This window comes from Kogia breviceps, chromosome 14, assembly GCF_026419965.1.
Source record: "Kogia breviceps isolate mKogBre1 chromosome 14, mKogBre1 haplotype 1, whole genome shotgun sequence".
NCBI lineage: Eukaryota > Metazoa > Chordata > Mammalia > Artiodactyla > Physeteridae > Kogia > Kogia breviceps.
Window position 1 is genome coordinate 70,215,697 of NC_081323.1, and position 14,440 is coordinate 70,230,136.

General features: G+C 46.4%; 1 long non-coding RNA gene across 1 annotated transcript in view; it reads left to right on the forward strand.

Annotated features, from left to right (window-relative positions):
- Positions 1-6,805: 6,805 nt before the first annotated feature.
- LOC136792540 (uncharacterized) overlaps positions 6,806-14,440 on the forward strand; it is a 29,467-nt gene continuing 21,832 nt past the window's right edge. The window contains exon 1 of the long non-coding RNA XR_010836481.1: positions 6,806-6,827. This is a non-coding gene — a long non-coding RNA (uncharacterized lncRNA). The remainder of the gene's footprint in view (positions 6,828-14,440) is intronic.

Sequence of the window (14,440 nt, forward strand, 5' to 3'; positions counted from 1 at the left end):
TCTGCAGACCCCACCTGGAGCGGTCACGCTCTCGGTAAGGCAGGGATGGATGTCACTAGACTCTGGAATTTGGAGAAAGCTTCCAGGCATTAAAGCTGTGTCTGCACCCCCAGCTGCCCTCCTGGGGGCTCTGGCAATGGCAGCAGTGCCCCAGAATCTTCTTTGCGTCCCTGGACAGCCAGGTACCGGGCTTCCCATTGACAGTGCTGGCTGCCTATTCCAGCGTCAAGAAAAAAGTTATTTCCAGAAAAACTTTAGAGAGTTCCTGAGTTAACTTTCTCTGATTGTTAAAGTGAAGCCTTTGATTATAAAAGGAACAGATGTAAAAAAAAAAAAAAGATCTACAACAAGTAGGACAAACGTTAACATTTGTTAAACTTCTACGGTGGATGCACGAATGCCTGTTGTTATTTTTTATATGCTTGGAATTTTGAAATTAAAAGATTAAAATCAAGTAAAAATAATAGATTCCCAATTGAGATCAGAAAAATCGCAAAGAAAAAAATAAAAATCATCCCAAATTCCACTGCCCAGATATACCTTTGGGTATTTATCCTTTCAGTTCCTTTTCATGTGCAAAAGGAAATTTAAAATGTGCATTTTCTTATAATTAGTTAAGCACATGCTTTTAACGCCTCTCCTTCAGAAATCCCAGTTGAAATGATCACAGACAAATAAGTAAAAACAGGTGGGTTGGGGGACGTCAGCCCTGAGAAACAGGAATCTTGCCAATCAACAAGCCTAATGTGGGATTTCCACAAAGAAGCCCAGCTCAGAGCAATGGGGACAGCTCAGGACACAGGTCTGGGGAGCTGTTGGCCCTGGCGAGTCCCCCAGCAGCACGCCAAGCCACTCTAGGCATTTCTGCAGTGAGCTCCTAATTAGGGCACTTAGAGGAGAGGGCAGTGCCCTGCCAACTTCTGCTGAGGAAATAAACTCAGAAAGGAAACTGCTTTGCCCATCAGGAAACTTCGCTCCTGCAATGCTGACTCTCCCGGAAATTCACTTCCTACTCATCACAGGCAACCAAAACTGCAATCCAGCAAAAGAAAACTACAAAAATACAAGCTTCCAAATCTCCCCTTTGTCTGAGACAAACAGATGGAACAAGGACCCGTGGGTTCTCTGACGGAACCTATTTTTTTTTTAAAGCCAGGAATGGACAAGAAGATCTCCCTCTATAAAGATGCACAAGGAGAAAAAATTACGGGGGGGGGGCGGGGGGAGAAAAAACTAAGAGAAGATTCAGGAGTTTAAATAAAGATTATGCTTAGATGTAAGCCAAGAAAAGTGAAAGCTTTTTATAATTATTCTTATTTCATATTTTCTTGTGATTTTAAAAGGCATTGCATTTTATAAAAAGACGGTAATTAAGAAATACTATTTTTAGCCAAAAGAAGGCATGCCTTAGATTAAAAGGACAGGCTTTGGATTTAGATGACCCAGGTTCAGATTCGGCTCTTCCGTTTACTAGCTACGTGAGCTCGACGTCTCTGCGCCTTAGTTTCTTCATCTGTAAGAAGGGCTGTTAATGGTAATCCTCACCTCATAGAATTCTCGAGAAGATCAATGTGATGATAGATGTCAAATGTCTGGCAAAACAGTCACTAATATTATGTATTCTTTTTGTTGCTTTTAAAAAAAACATATCAAATTTTTAAAATGCAATGGACAACTTCTGGTTTCCAGAGGGTGAATTTAGCCTATATGTTTATCTCTCTATTCCCTCCTAAAATACCTCTGAAGTGGTAAAATATAAAAATCATAGAAACCCTGGAAGACAGAGAATAGACAAGAAGTTCTAGGGAGTTCCTGGAAGATGGGAAATGGCTGCAGACAGACGGACAGAAAACTCCATCAGGGCTGAGCACACCCCGTCTGCCCTGTGGGCAAGGCCAGGCTGTTCCCCCAGGGCTCCTTGGCTGGCCTACCCCTCACAGGAAGCAGTGCCGCCTGAGAGGGAGGAAGGCAGAGGAGCGAAGATGCCCTGTCAGGAGCTGATCGAGAATGGAATAAGCTCTTTCAGAATTTTTAAGTATTTCCCTGGATCCATGGTGTATGTTGGTGTTTCCTTCAGAGGAAGGTGCTGTTGGCAGGAGTTACACAATGTGTGTATCTGTGTACTGGGGGCGGGGGTTGCACTGTGGGGATGGGGGGGTAGGTGTGCACTTGCCTGTACATCCCAGGTCCACAGGCGCAGCCACATAGGCCCCTTTCTATGGAAGGTGACCAGATGGAAATTTGAGGAGCCATAGAGAGAGAAGCCCTCCCTCCATCAAAGACAAAGGCAGCTGTACTTTGTGCTAGAACATGTCGTTCCAAACTCCTCGGCAGCTGTCTTCATGCCTCCAGGGTCCGTCCATCTTCCCCAGAATGAGAGGACTCCAAGAGACATTGTTGATTGTTAATAATTTCTAGAATCCTCAGTATCAGCTACTAAGCCAGCAGCCTTCTCCACATAAGCAATAATAATTTATAGTTGCAGTTAACGAGCTGTTTTATAGGAACCCACAATTATAATTGGATGTCAAGTGTTGTGAATCTCAGTGGATGGAAAGCGGCAACCGCTGGGGCCTGGTGTTTAATTTTTTAATGTGATTATTAAAATTTCCCATCTCCTGGCTCTTCTATCTTCTCTCAGTATGGCTTCCAGCTGTGGCCCCATCTTTGTCCATGCTGTCTTCTCCAGCTCAGAATCTTGACCCTTCCTTCTGTTAAACCTGTTTCTGGACCTGTGACTTTTTACTGAGCATGCGTAGAAAGGCTGCATCCTGCAGAAATAGGGCAGCTACCAAATTTCTGATTGGGAAACCCACCAAAACAAACCCATCCAAGAAAATATCCTAAGTCCCCGGGTTTGCTCAATCTTGCTTTGCACAAACGGAACCCCCCAGCACTCGGCCTGGTAGCCCCAGCCCACCCAGAAGGTGACCATGGGAAGTACCCGGCTCCTTCAACCCAGTGGCCACAGGCTCTTGGAACGGACCGCCTTGGCACTTTGCAGTCAGAATCTGTCCTTAGAGTTCTCCTGCTCCAGACTCTAGGACTCACATTAACATAGGACTCACCAATAGCGAGTGTCAGCGAAGCGGTATAGTTGTTTGGGGAAGTGGCAGATAGATTGAGGAACCACATAAAGCATGCTTTTATGTGTCTACTCCTGGGTGAGGAGGAAGTATGGCCTTCTTCTAAGTATGGTTGAGCAAGGGAAGGAAAGAACGATCAGAGGGAGGCTGGCCAGGGTGTCACTACCTGGGGGTGGCCCTGAGTCCACCTGCCTTATCCATGTCAGATCCCAGCTCAGCCAAGAACCCCGTGTCTAAAGCCAAGTACAGAGCCTAATGGGGCATTAACTTAGTCCCAATTCTAGCCAAAATCAAAGCCAGTTGAGGACCCAACAATTCCCCGGGCAATTCAGACACAGGCCAAAGTCTAACCCAAGTATAACCCTAGAGCCCTCTCCATAACCCATTTTAGAGCACGGCCAAACCCACAACCCAGTGGAACAGTAGCCCCGAATTCAGTCCTGCCCAAAATCCATAACTAGGGCCCAAATCCCAAGTCCACGTCAGGATGAGGAATAAGGTGAGGAGTCAAAGACATCCCATTATTGGAAACCATCATCCATTAATCATTCCTGAATCCAGAGCCCTCTGACCCAGCAATTCTCTACTGAGAGGGAATTGCACTCTGCATAGACTCGTCTCATAGCTCCCAAAGCACCATAATTCTCTGGGGACAGAGGTTGTCTACCATTCGACTAGGAAATCCCAAGCTTAGCACAGGGCCCAGCGTCACAAAGGCTTACCCAGTGACTAGATGGAAAACATGGAGTCAATGAAAAAGAAGGTGGTCTCTGAGTTCATCAGATCTGGATGAGAAGCCCTACTCTCCCACTTCTTAGCTGTGTGACCGCAAGCGGGTCCCTTCCCCTCCCTCTGTTGTGAAATGGTGTGAGGAGGAAATGGAACAGTGCATCTAAACCACCTGGCATGGAACGTTGGTTTCCTTTTTCTTTCTCCAAGGGCAATGGCTCTGAGGGTAGTATTAGATAATATCTTTTTTTTTCCTATCCATCACTGAGTGCAGAATCCTCAGAGGGTTTCAGATTCCTAGAGTCCTTGTGACCCACCGAATCCGCTTCACCATCCTGCTGCCCAACTTTCTATTGTGCATAGTTCCAGGGTGGAGTCTCCATAGCTTCCTGTATTGGACATCTATTGCCACAATAGGGCTGGGTAACAAACAACCACAAAACTTCAGGGGGGTACGACAATAAACATTTATTGTTGCTCCTGAATCCCTGGGTTGGCTGAGCCGTTCTGCTGATCTGGGCCAACATCTCACGTGTGATCTAATGTGTCTGCAGTCAGCTGGGGTCCTCAACTCTACTCCATGGGGTTTCTCATCCTCCAGCAGGCTAGCCTGGGCTACTTCATATGGCAATGGTAGGCTTCCAAGAGATGAATGGAAGCCCGCAGGAGCCCCTGAGGCCTGGGCTCAGACCTGACACACCATCACTTCCACAGTGAGTAACGAGGCCAGCCCAGTTCCAGAGTGGGGACATAAACTCTGCCTCTTGATAGGAGGAACTTGAGAGTCATCTTGCAAGGGAAAAGGATTCAGAGAAAGGAAGGATTGTGACCACTTTTGGTAATGAATCCACTATACCTTGTTTGTCCTTCTTCAGTCTCTTTGCTTTTGAGAAGATGGATAAGAGGCTAGAAGGAAAGATATGCTTCGACTGGAGTCAGAAACATTTGGGTTCTACCACTTGTATTAGCCTTTCTGAACCTCAGTTTCCTCATCTATACAGCAACATCAGTAGCGAGAACCGCTGACCCTTAGTCTCTTCCCCTGACTCTTTGGGACGTGACTAAACCTCTGGTACTAAGAACAGGAAGAAAAATCTAAGCAGCAGATTGTCAAAATCACTGTCTGGTGGCGGCCCTGAGCCTACCTGCCCTACAGAGGCAAGGATTGACTCTATGCTGTCCTTCTCAGATCCCAGGTGAGCCACGGCCCCAGTGTCCAAAGCCAAGTACAGAGCCACAGGTCACCAGGAGGATGGCCTTTCACCATCTCCCAGGAAAATGTTTCTCCAGGCAGCTATGCCAATGGTGGAAAAGAAAGTCAATGTGGACAAGCAAGTGCATGATTTACTATCCAGTCCATTTTCACCAAAGCCTGGGGGAGAAACCAGAGAGGTACGTGCCATGCCTAGTTCTCTCAAAGTAACTTTCGTACATAACACAAATGGTTCCCTCCTGCCCTCAACTACTGTATACCTTCCCGCAAGGTGGTCCTAACTGGGCCACACACGGCTCCCTCCCTAATTACTATTTATTTCATTTGCATTTTTCCCATTATAATGCTATTATCCTAATGTGTGAATCCTGTTGCTTGCGCAACCAAAACCAGTGCCTATGTGGATTCAGTCTTGACTGAGACCTAAATTCTACTTGGTTAAAATCACTCTTGGGGTCAAAGAACAAAAAACATCCCACTGTTTCGCATGCCTTATTTCCTTATTTTGTCTTTGTCCAGACAGGACTTAGCTGACCTCTATGGTTTCTCCCAAATGCACTCACATAATTCATTTTACTTTTACTCACCAGCCACAATACCGTATCTCCTCCTATAAGCAGATTCCCCTCTGATCAATACTGCCTACTGAAGACCTACCTCATGGGGTTGGGGTTAAGTGGATAATGCATATAAGTTCTCAGTACATAGCAAACAACTCAATAAAGATTAATGACCAGTGTTACTATTACTGTTAATATTAGTGTCAGTATTAGTCTGTCACCATCCTCCTTAGAAGTCACCGGAGTCTTTACATCAGTTGTTATTCCCATACCCTACATCCTCTCTGCAAGACAAAAATCTTCCTCCCACCCCAAGGTTCTGTAATACTCTCCTCCCAGGTCAACCCAGGTCAAGGAACTGTTACTGTCTAAGTTGGAAAAAAGCTCCGGGGCCAAGTCCAGAGAGGAAGAGAGACGAGATCTCACCATGCGTTTTCTCTCTTGACTCCTGACCCAAGCAGAGGCCAGTGCTGTGGGGAGTGGGTGGTCTTGGGGAGGTCCCTATGGGTTTCCCTTCAGAACTAAGATGAGGAAACAGCAGCTGGCAGGAAATTAATATGACATGAACTGCTCTGCTGGAATAGCTATAAATAGGGAAAGTCAATGGAGTGGAAAGGAAAGCATTTAACAGCTAAGTGTTCTTTGCAAAAGCAGGCTCACACCTCATTTTATCAGACATTATTTACACAAAAGAAGGTGTGATGGTGCTTATGGCATCATTAGGCATGGATACTTCCTTAACTGTGAATACAGAAGCCCAGGGGAGGCAACTGCTCTAGAACTCCTCCAGGACACCCTGGAAACCAAGCACAGACTCAGCTGCCCCCTGAGTCAACTGGAAACGCCAGCATCATTTCCTCAATCGTTTCTTCCGTCACTCACTCAGTTCTCTACCCACCAATAATAAAGATAGAGGGGATACGAATCAAAAGTCAGCGTGAATCAAAAGTCAGGGGTATAAGAACGGTCACATCTCTCTATCCTCAGTAACCAGCCTCATTCCCTGTTCTGAGCTCATGGTGCGAGAAGGGACCTCCACCTCCGTTCTTCAGCCCTTCTTCAGCTCAACCCAGGCTGTGCCGTCAAGGATCTGGGGTCGGACGCAGTGCCAAGGCCGGGGTCACAGGATCTGCTGTCATCAGTCACCCCTGAGAGCTCTATCGTTCCATCTGTGTGGTGTTTTCAGCTCGGAGTTCTCTCTGCTGTTTCCTCTCCAGGCGTGGGACACAGGGGTCTCTGGTGAGGCTGGGAGCCCAAATCCCTTTGGTCTTATATCCTTGCCATACCATGTACCCTTTTCTCCCTGGGTCATTCTGTTTTCCCACTGCTCCAGGGGCCCACTGGCCACTCTCTCATAGTCCAGCCCAGGGGATATCTCTTTTTCTTAGTCTGAGGGAAGCCCCTCTCTCTCTCTTTCGTGAGCCTCCCAAGCCACTCCGCCTCCTCCCACAAACCCATCCCTAACACGTTTAGGTTTTCAGAACAATGACAGAAATCTCGGGGACAATTCTACCTTCAGCTCTGACACATTCCTCCCCTGAGGCAACCAAACACCAAGCCTGCCACCTGCCTGCAGGGGAAGAAGGAAAAGGGGGAAAATGCAAATTATCCACAATATTATCCAAACACTAGCATTTAAGAAACTCTGACTACATGTTCTATCCACCCAGACCGTCTGCCCTTTCAGGAACACACCTGTACTCTCCAAGTGTTGATGGCCTGTTTTAACTAAGCCTTGAAGATATTCACCCGCCCACCAGCTCCCTGCTGGATCAGCTTGTTGGTGCTGGAGGGTGGGAGGTGGTCCGGGGAGAAGGTAGGTGGAAGAGTCTTCGGAAGCTCAGGATAGAGCTGGGTAGGACACCTCATGGGTTGACCCCATCCTGCAGCTTGTTTTCCACATCATTCTCTCTCAGGTTTCAGAGACGCCTCCAAAGAATAAAGCCACCATGCTGCAGACCAGCGTTATTCCTATCCAATGCCAAGAAGCAATTTCTTATTACCTGGCATTGGAACTTTCTGGAAAGATGAATGTTCACATTCCCTAGTTGTCTGCTCATGATGAGCTAGACCTTAGATTTCTAACCAGGTGGTCTCTTGGGATGGGAAGGATGCCACCAAACTGGGTTCTCACTGGGTTTGAGTAAAACTAGTCTCAGGAGTGGAAGTGTTGACAGCTGGATTTCTCATCCAGCATCCCGGTGACACCAGTCTCTGCTCAACTGCCTCCACGTGATGGGAAACTTATTACTTCCAGGACAGTCCATTTTGGCTAGAGATGATTTCGACTACAAGCCTTTTTTCCCTAATAAAAGCTATCTTTAAACCAAATATGAGTCCATATATCTCTCCCTTGAACATATTTTCCTTTAATGCAAAAAGAGTTGGAAAATCAGAAAATAAAGGTCTTTACAAGAACTAGGGATTATTCCTTGTACAGTGTCTTCCAGTTTCTCTCAGTTTTGCTTAATGTACTAGATGGTCTTTGTAGAAGGGACCCCTTTTTGAGGGAAGATGTGAATGAGCCCCTATACCTGATTTACGACAGAATGTATTAGTCAGTATAGGCCAGCTGCTGTAACAAACAGTCCCAACAGTCCAGTAACTTAATGATAAAGCTTTATGTCTTTTTTACATCATAGTTGTGGCAGAGTAAATTCTTTACCACTCCTCCAGTTGAAGGCTAGGGTCTTTTTTCCCTACCTTAAATCTGAACTGGCCCCTATGACTGGCTTGAACAAAGGAATTTGGCAGAAGTGATGCTGTGCCAGTTCAAGGCATAGCCTCTAAGAGCCTGCACAGTCTCTGCTTGTACTCTTGGATGGAAGCCTGCTACCATGTAAGAAGTCAGATTACCCTGAAATTGCCATGCTATGAGGAAGCCCAAGCTGTCATGAAGAGAGGTCACATGAAAAGAAAGAAACAGAGAGTCAGAGGGAAGGGGGTGCTGGCCAGCATTTCAGTCATCCCAGCACCAAAGTGTGAATGAAGACACCATCATGAACATTCCAGTCCCCTGCCTTATATTCTATGCCTGTCTCCCTCACCTTAGCTCAAGCCTCGAGTGATCTCCACAACACTATCCTTCTTGACCAGCACCTAAATGAGATGACCCCAGACTCTGTGAGGAGGAATGCAGACAACAGAGGTCCCATGGAAACAGCACAGTCCTCTTTAGTTTTCAAAACATGACACCTCCAGGTGTGTGTGTATGGGTGCTATTACATGTGCACATCCTTGCCTACTCACGTGTCACCTAGACCTTTAGGCAGGAGGCCCTAACAGGAACTATTTCTGATTTAGGTTACAGGACCCCAGAGCCAGGATGTCCAGAGGTCAGAAATGACCCCAATCAAGGGCCAGCAAGGCCTCAGAAAAACATTATACACAAACTCATTGTGTTCTTTTCAAAAACTCTCAATTTTATTTTATTTTTTGCCTGACCTTATTCAAGATTTCTTTTCATAGACATTTTGGTTGATTTCCAAACAATTTTTTTAAATAAGCCATGGATAATTCACTTCCCAGCTGATCTGTTGCTTATATTAATAACTCCTGCTGTTCAGTTACTGAATTCTCCCAGGTGCCTTGTAGTGACAGGCTACAGAGTATACTGTTAAGACCCAAACTCTAAGGGTCAAATTGCCTAGGTTTGAATTCAGGCTCTGCTACTTATTAGCTGTGGGACCTTGCGCAAGTCCCTTGATCTCTCTGGTTCTCTGCTTCTTCATCTGGAAACGCGAATAAGAGTATCTATCTCACAGAGTTACTGTGAGTATTGAGTTAATATATATCAAGCAGCTGACGTAGTGTCTGGCACAAGTGTTAGCTACTATTGATGAGAGCGTGCCCAGCAGGGACAAGGGTGCTGTTGAGTTCTTGCTCACATCCTTGCTGTGAACTGGCTTGGAATCTGACTGGAATCCCGATATCAGCCAGTCATGGTGGTTGTCCTAGATTGGCTGTCCCAGAAGCAGGCCTCAGAACAAGGATTCACGTGAAAGTCATTGATTAGAGGGGCTCTCAGGAGAAGCCTGTGGGAGTGGGAAGGTGGGCCTGGGAAGGGAAGGGAAGGGGCTGAGTGTGGGCAGGGCATCAGGCAGAGTAGTTTCTGTTTGTGTAGCAGAACCTAATCATAGGTAAACAATGCTCATACATACCCCACGTGCTGCAGTCACTGATATTTTAGTATTAGCGAGTGCTAACTTTTATGGAACAAATGTCATTGTTCTAGGTACTGTGCCAAGTACTTTACATACATTATCCCTTCTGATTCTCAAGACCTATGAGCTATTACAGCATCATAATAGGTCCTAACAAGCAAATGATACGCCAAAGTTTCTGTTTGTTTTAAGTAAATATCTGATGATGTTTAGTTCATTAGAGACTACCCATGAAATGTCTCCAGATACATTATCTTCCTCTAAATAATGGCTGAGAAGATATGCACATTTATTTATAACATATTAGCTGATGCAAACTTCTCTAGTGCAATGAAAGTTGGAACGTGCTTATGTGCAAAAATTGCAGGGTTATTCATTCTTAAGTGAAGCAAAGAGGTATAATTATGATGGAGCTTGTAGTCCTTGGTCTGGCAAGGCCCAAGGCCAGTGATGGTCTGTAGGTTTCATCCTGAGCACCAAACTTAATTGATTAGGCAGCACTTGGAGCAACAGTTGTGGCTATCTAGGCTTAGCAGGGGAGACTGCTATGATTGGTTATGCCTGAATGGCTGTAGGACTGTCTTAGTCCCTTTAGCTGCTGTAACAAAAATACCATAAACTGGGTGGCTTATAAACAATAGAAATGTATTCCTCACAGTTCTGGAGGCTGGGAAGCTTAAGATCAAGGCACCAAGCAGATTTGGTGTCTGCTGGGGCCCAGCTTCCTGGTTCATAGATAGCCCTCTTCTTGCTGTGTCCTCACACCACAGGAGGGGTGAGAGAGCTCTCTGGGGTCTCTTTTATAAAGGCACTAATCTCATTCATGAGGGTTCCACCCTTATGACCTAATTACCTCCCCAAAGTTCACCTCCTAATACCATCACTTTGGGCATTTTAAGTTTCAACATATGAGTCGGGGGGGTAGGGGCGTTGGGGGGTGAGGGGGACACAGCATGCAGACCAGAGCAGACTGGGAGTGAACTGTGTATGCCAAATCTGTAAGAGCACATCAACTTGAGGAAGCTACTTTAATAATTCCATTTTGTAGATGAGCAAACTGAGACCCAAATATGCAACTTACCCAAAGTCGTAGTGAGAGGCAAAGCTTGAATCACACACCTAAGCTTTTTGAGTCCAGAGTGGATGCTGGCAACTACTATGGTATTATGACAGGCTCCTAACTTGACACCAGCCCCTGCCTGGCCCTCAAGCCAAAGGCGATAATGGGGGCTGCTTCTGGTTCCAGCTACAGCCACCCTTAGATCCAAGATCCGTGTTCCATCTCCGCCAACCCTACCCCAGCAACACTCCCAGCAACCCCAGGATTCCTGGGATACAGGGGTCCCAGCCTCCTGTAGGACAAGGAGGCGTTGAGGTGGCCTGGCTTCGGCCCTGCCTGCCCAGTCCAGCAGTCCAGAGCATGTCTTGGCCTCGGCCCACTCCCCAGAATCCCCAACCCACCGCAGGGCCAGCAAGCAATCAGGCCAGCGCTGCGTGGCCCAGTGCGCGGGCTCTAGCTTCCCCAGACTCAGGGCTCAGCTACTATTGATGCTGGCGCTCCCAGCAGCCGCTTCTGCCAAGAGAGGCAATTTACCACGAGCTAGGAGGCCATGGGAGGGGCCCAACCACCCGTGGCTCTTTTATGCCTCTATAAAAATCATTTAAAGGGCCACTTTGTGAGCCACAAGGCGGAGGAGGAGGGAAGCAGGGGAAGCCACGGACCCACAAGCCCTGGAGCCTCCTTTCGAGCCCCCAGTCTGGCTGGAAAGCCCCAGAACCTCTGCTGCCCGCTCCGTGCCTTGGGGAGAGGCTGCAGGAGCTCCGAGGCAGGTGCACCAGGCCGGGAGAGCCGCCTCCGCGCCGCCCGAGTGGGCAGGACGGGAGCAAGATGCCCACTAGCCCTTTTAAGTCAGATCACAAAGCCCAACCCTAACCCTCAAACTGATCACCGCTAGATGCCTGCTCCCTGCTCTGTGCCAGGCAGCCCTGTGCGCCTCTCTTCCCCTTCCGCCTCTGTAGCAGCTCTACGAGGGCGTGGGCACAATTATCATCATGCCCATTTCTCAGAGGGAAAACTGAGGCCCGGGGAAGTTAAGTGACTTGCTCAGGATTTCACAGCCTGGATTTAAACTCGGAGAGCCCAACTCCAAAGCCAATGGTCTTTAAATTTAATCACCGAAAGACGCAGCAGTACCCACATTCTGACGCAATTACTTCGGCCTCAAAAGCCAGCTGCCTAAGGATAACGTGGTTTATCAGCAACTAAGATGAAATAACCTTCGGCTGTACGTAGGGAACCAGTAACACCACGCTACTCCTCACTCCAACCCAGTCCCCACTACATTTCAGGCTACTTCTTGAAGGTCTGTTGGCTCCTAAATGTCCTTCCCAGTCTCCTCTGCCCGTTCAGCTAGCGCCACCTTCAGGTAGAGTTGGTCACTGTTTCTTTTGGGCCACCGGTGAATTCTCTCATTTCTTCATTCATTCATTCGGTGAGTCTGTCCACAGATATTTACTGATTTCTGCTCTGTGCCAGGAGCAGGGAACTGGGCTGGAGGCAGCGGGACACAAGTTGCTTACAGTCTAGCGGAGAGACAGACATTTAAACAGGCAATTATACAGGATAGAAGGACAGTGAAAGGGGAGGGAAGCTAGGGAGGGCTGCCAGAGGAGATCTGCCCTTACTTAGCCAACATTTCCCCAAACGCCTTTAGCTGTCACATCAGTATCCTCCCATCAGAGAGACCCAGGGGCCCTTCGGCTGAGAGCCCTCAACTTCTGCCTGGCCCTCAGGATCTTTGGGTGTCTTCATGATTTCATTCTAAGCTTCATTGCTGCCTCCGAAGAAGCAGCTCCACCGCTTGGGTTGAATCTAACTTGTCTGCCTATAACCTGGATTCCACACCAGCCTGGGTTTTCCAAGACTTAGTTGCACAGATGGTCCCATCTCTCTTGAGTCATCAATATTTTTTCACTTTCCCTCTACCAGTAAGCATACTTAAATATCCCAAGCTAAACAAATGACCCTTGACCCTGCCACCAGCTTTCTTTCTCCGCTGTTACACTTTTTTTTCCAAAAAGTAACCTCTGTTCATGACCCCTGTAACCTCACCCTAGGACAATTTGTCTAATGCCAACAAGGCTACCTCCTCTTAAGCATTTGCTGTCAGCCAGCTCCGTGTCATTTTGTATACATGAGCTCAGCCGTTTCTCATACAATCTTGTGAGTTCTGATCATCTTCATCGTACAGATGGGGAAACTGAGGCTCTAGAAAGAGAGGACTAAGTAAATTGCTCAGTCATACCACTGGCCCTAAATCCTACCTCTAACCATCTAGTCTTAATGAGCCCTCCATGGGGGTAACCACTCATCATTCCCTGCTGTACCTCCCTGGTAGGTTTGAGGCACTTGATAAGTATTTGTTAAATGAATAGATGTTCAAACACTTTGATGACTTTTTGCCAGTTTTTCCAGAGACGTTTTCTGCAAAGTTTCATAATTTAGTAATACATTTGCAGCAATGTTATGTGTATCATGTGTCTCATAATTCCAGAATTCCTTTATGAATTAAGTATCTTGAAAAAGAAATAGAGTGGAATTCAATATAATTCTCAACCCATCTATTTCATGTCTTCATCCTTGCTGTCAAAATGCCAGTGCCTTCTTAAACAGCAGAGAATGCTGGCTACATATTAATTTGGTTTAGCCCCTGAAGTACACTCAGGCATGCATAGCACAGAAAAAAAAAAAATCAAGAATGAGACAAAAATAATCAAAAGGGATGAATCTGGTAAGTACTGTACAAAATGTTGCAGGTCTGAAAATATTTATTGGGAGAAACACACACATAATGAGAGGTTATTCAGCAGACAGAAGAAAAAAGAAGACATTCACGAGAATAAAATACTACACGTTTAGAGACTGTTTCAAAGAAATTAAAAATTAACTCGAAAATTTCCTTAAGGACATTGAAGAAAACATCCTGATATTTATGTGTACAGGCAGCTAGGTGAATTAGTGTTAGATAAATTAGCTGCTACAAATCAGAGTGGGTTAGGTTCTGCTGCAGTAGCAACCCTCAAATCTCAGTGGCTTACCAAAGCAAAGGGTGTTTCTTGCTCCTTCCACATTTCCAACCTGGGTTGAATGAAGCTCTGCTCCATGTTATCTTTATTCCAGGATACAGGCTAATAATACAGTTTCTACCTGGTATGTTACTGAGATGTGAAAGGAGTAACATTGAGAGGAGTAACACATGCCACTTCGGCTCACATGTGACTGACAAAAGCAAATCTTACTGCTTGGTCTGAGCTCAAGGAACAGGGATGTATAACTCTCCTACAGGGAAGGCAGCACATAGCAACCCTCCACTTCAGGCAAATTGGATTTAGGTAAATGGTTAACACTCTATTTCCTTCCTCCCCTCCCTATACATTCCTTCCTTTAGGTTACAAATTTTAATGTGCATAAAACCACTGGGAAACAAGTTACAATGCAGATTTCTGGGATCCACCTCCAAAGAGGCTGATTTAGGAGATCTGGACTGGTCCCCTGGGATCTGCATGGTCACTGCAGGTAATCCTGATGTCTAGTGGCATAAGGAGCTTTTGAGAAACACTGATTTAATCTCAGATGAAACTTGCTATGTGGATCCTTCTCACATCAAATGACCTTTACCTCACTGCTTG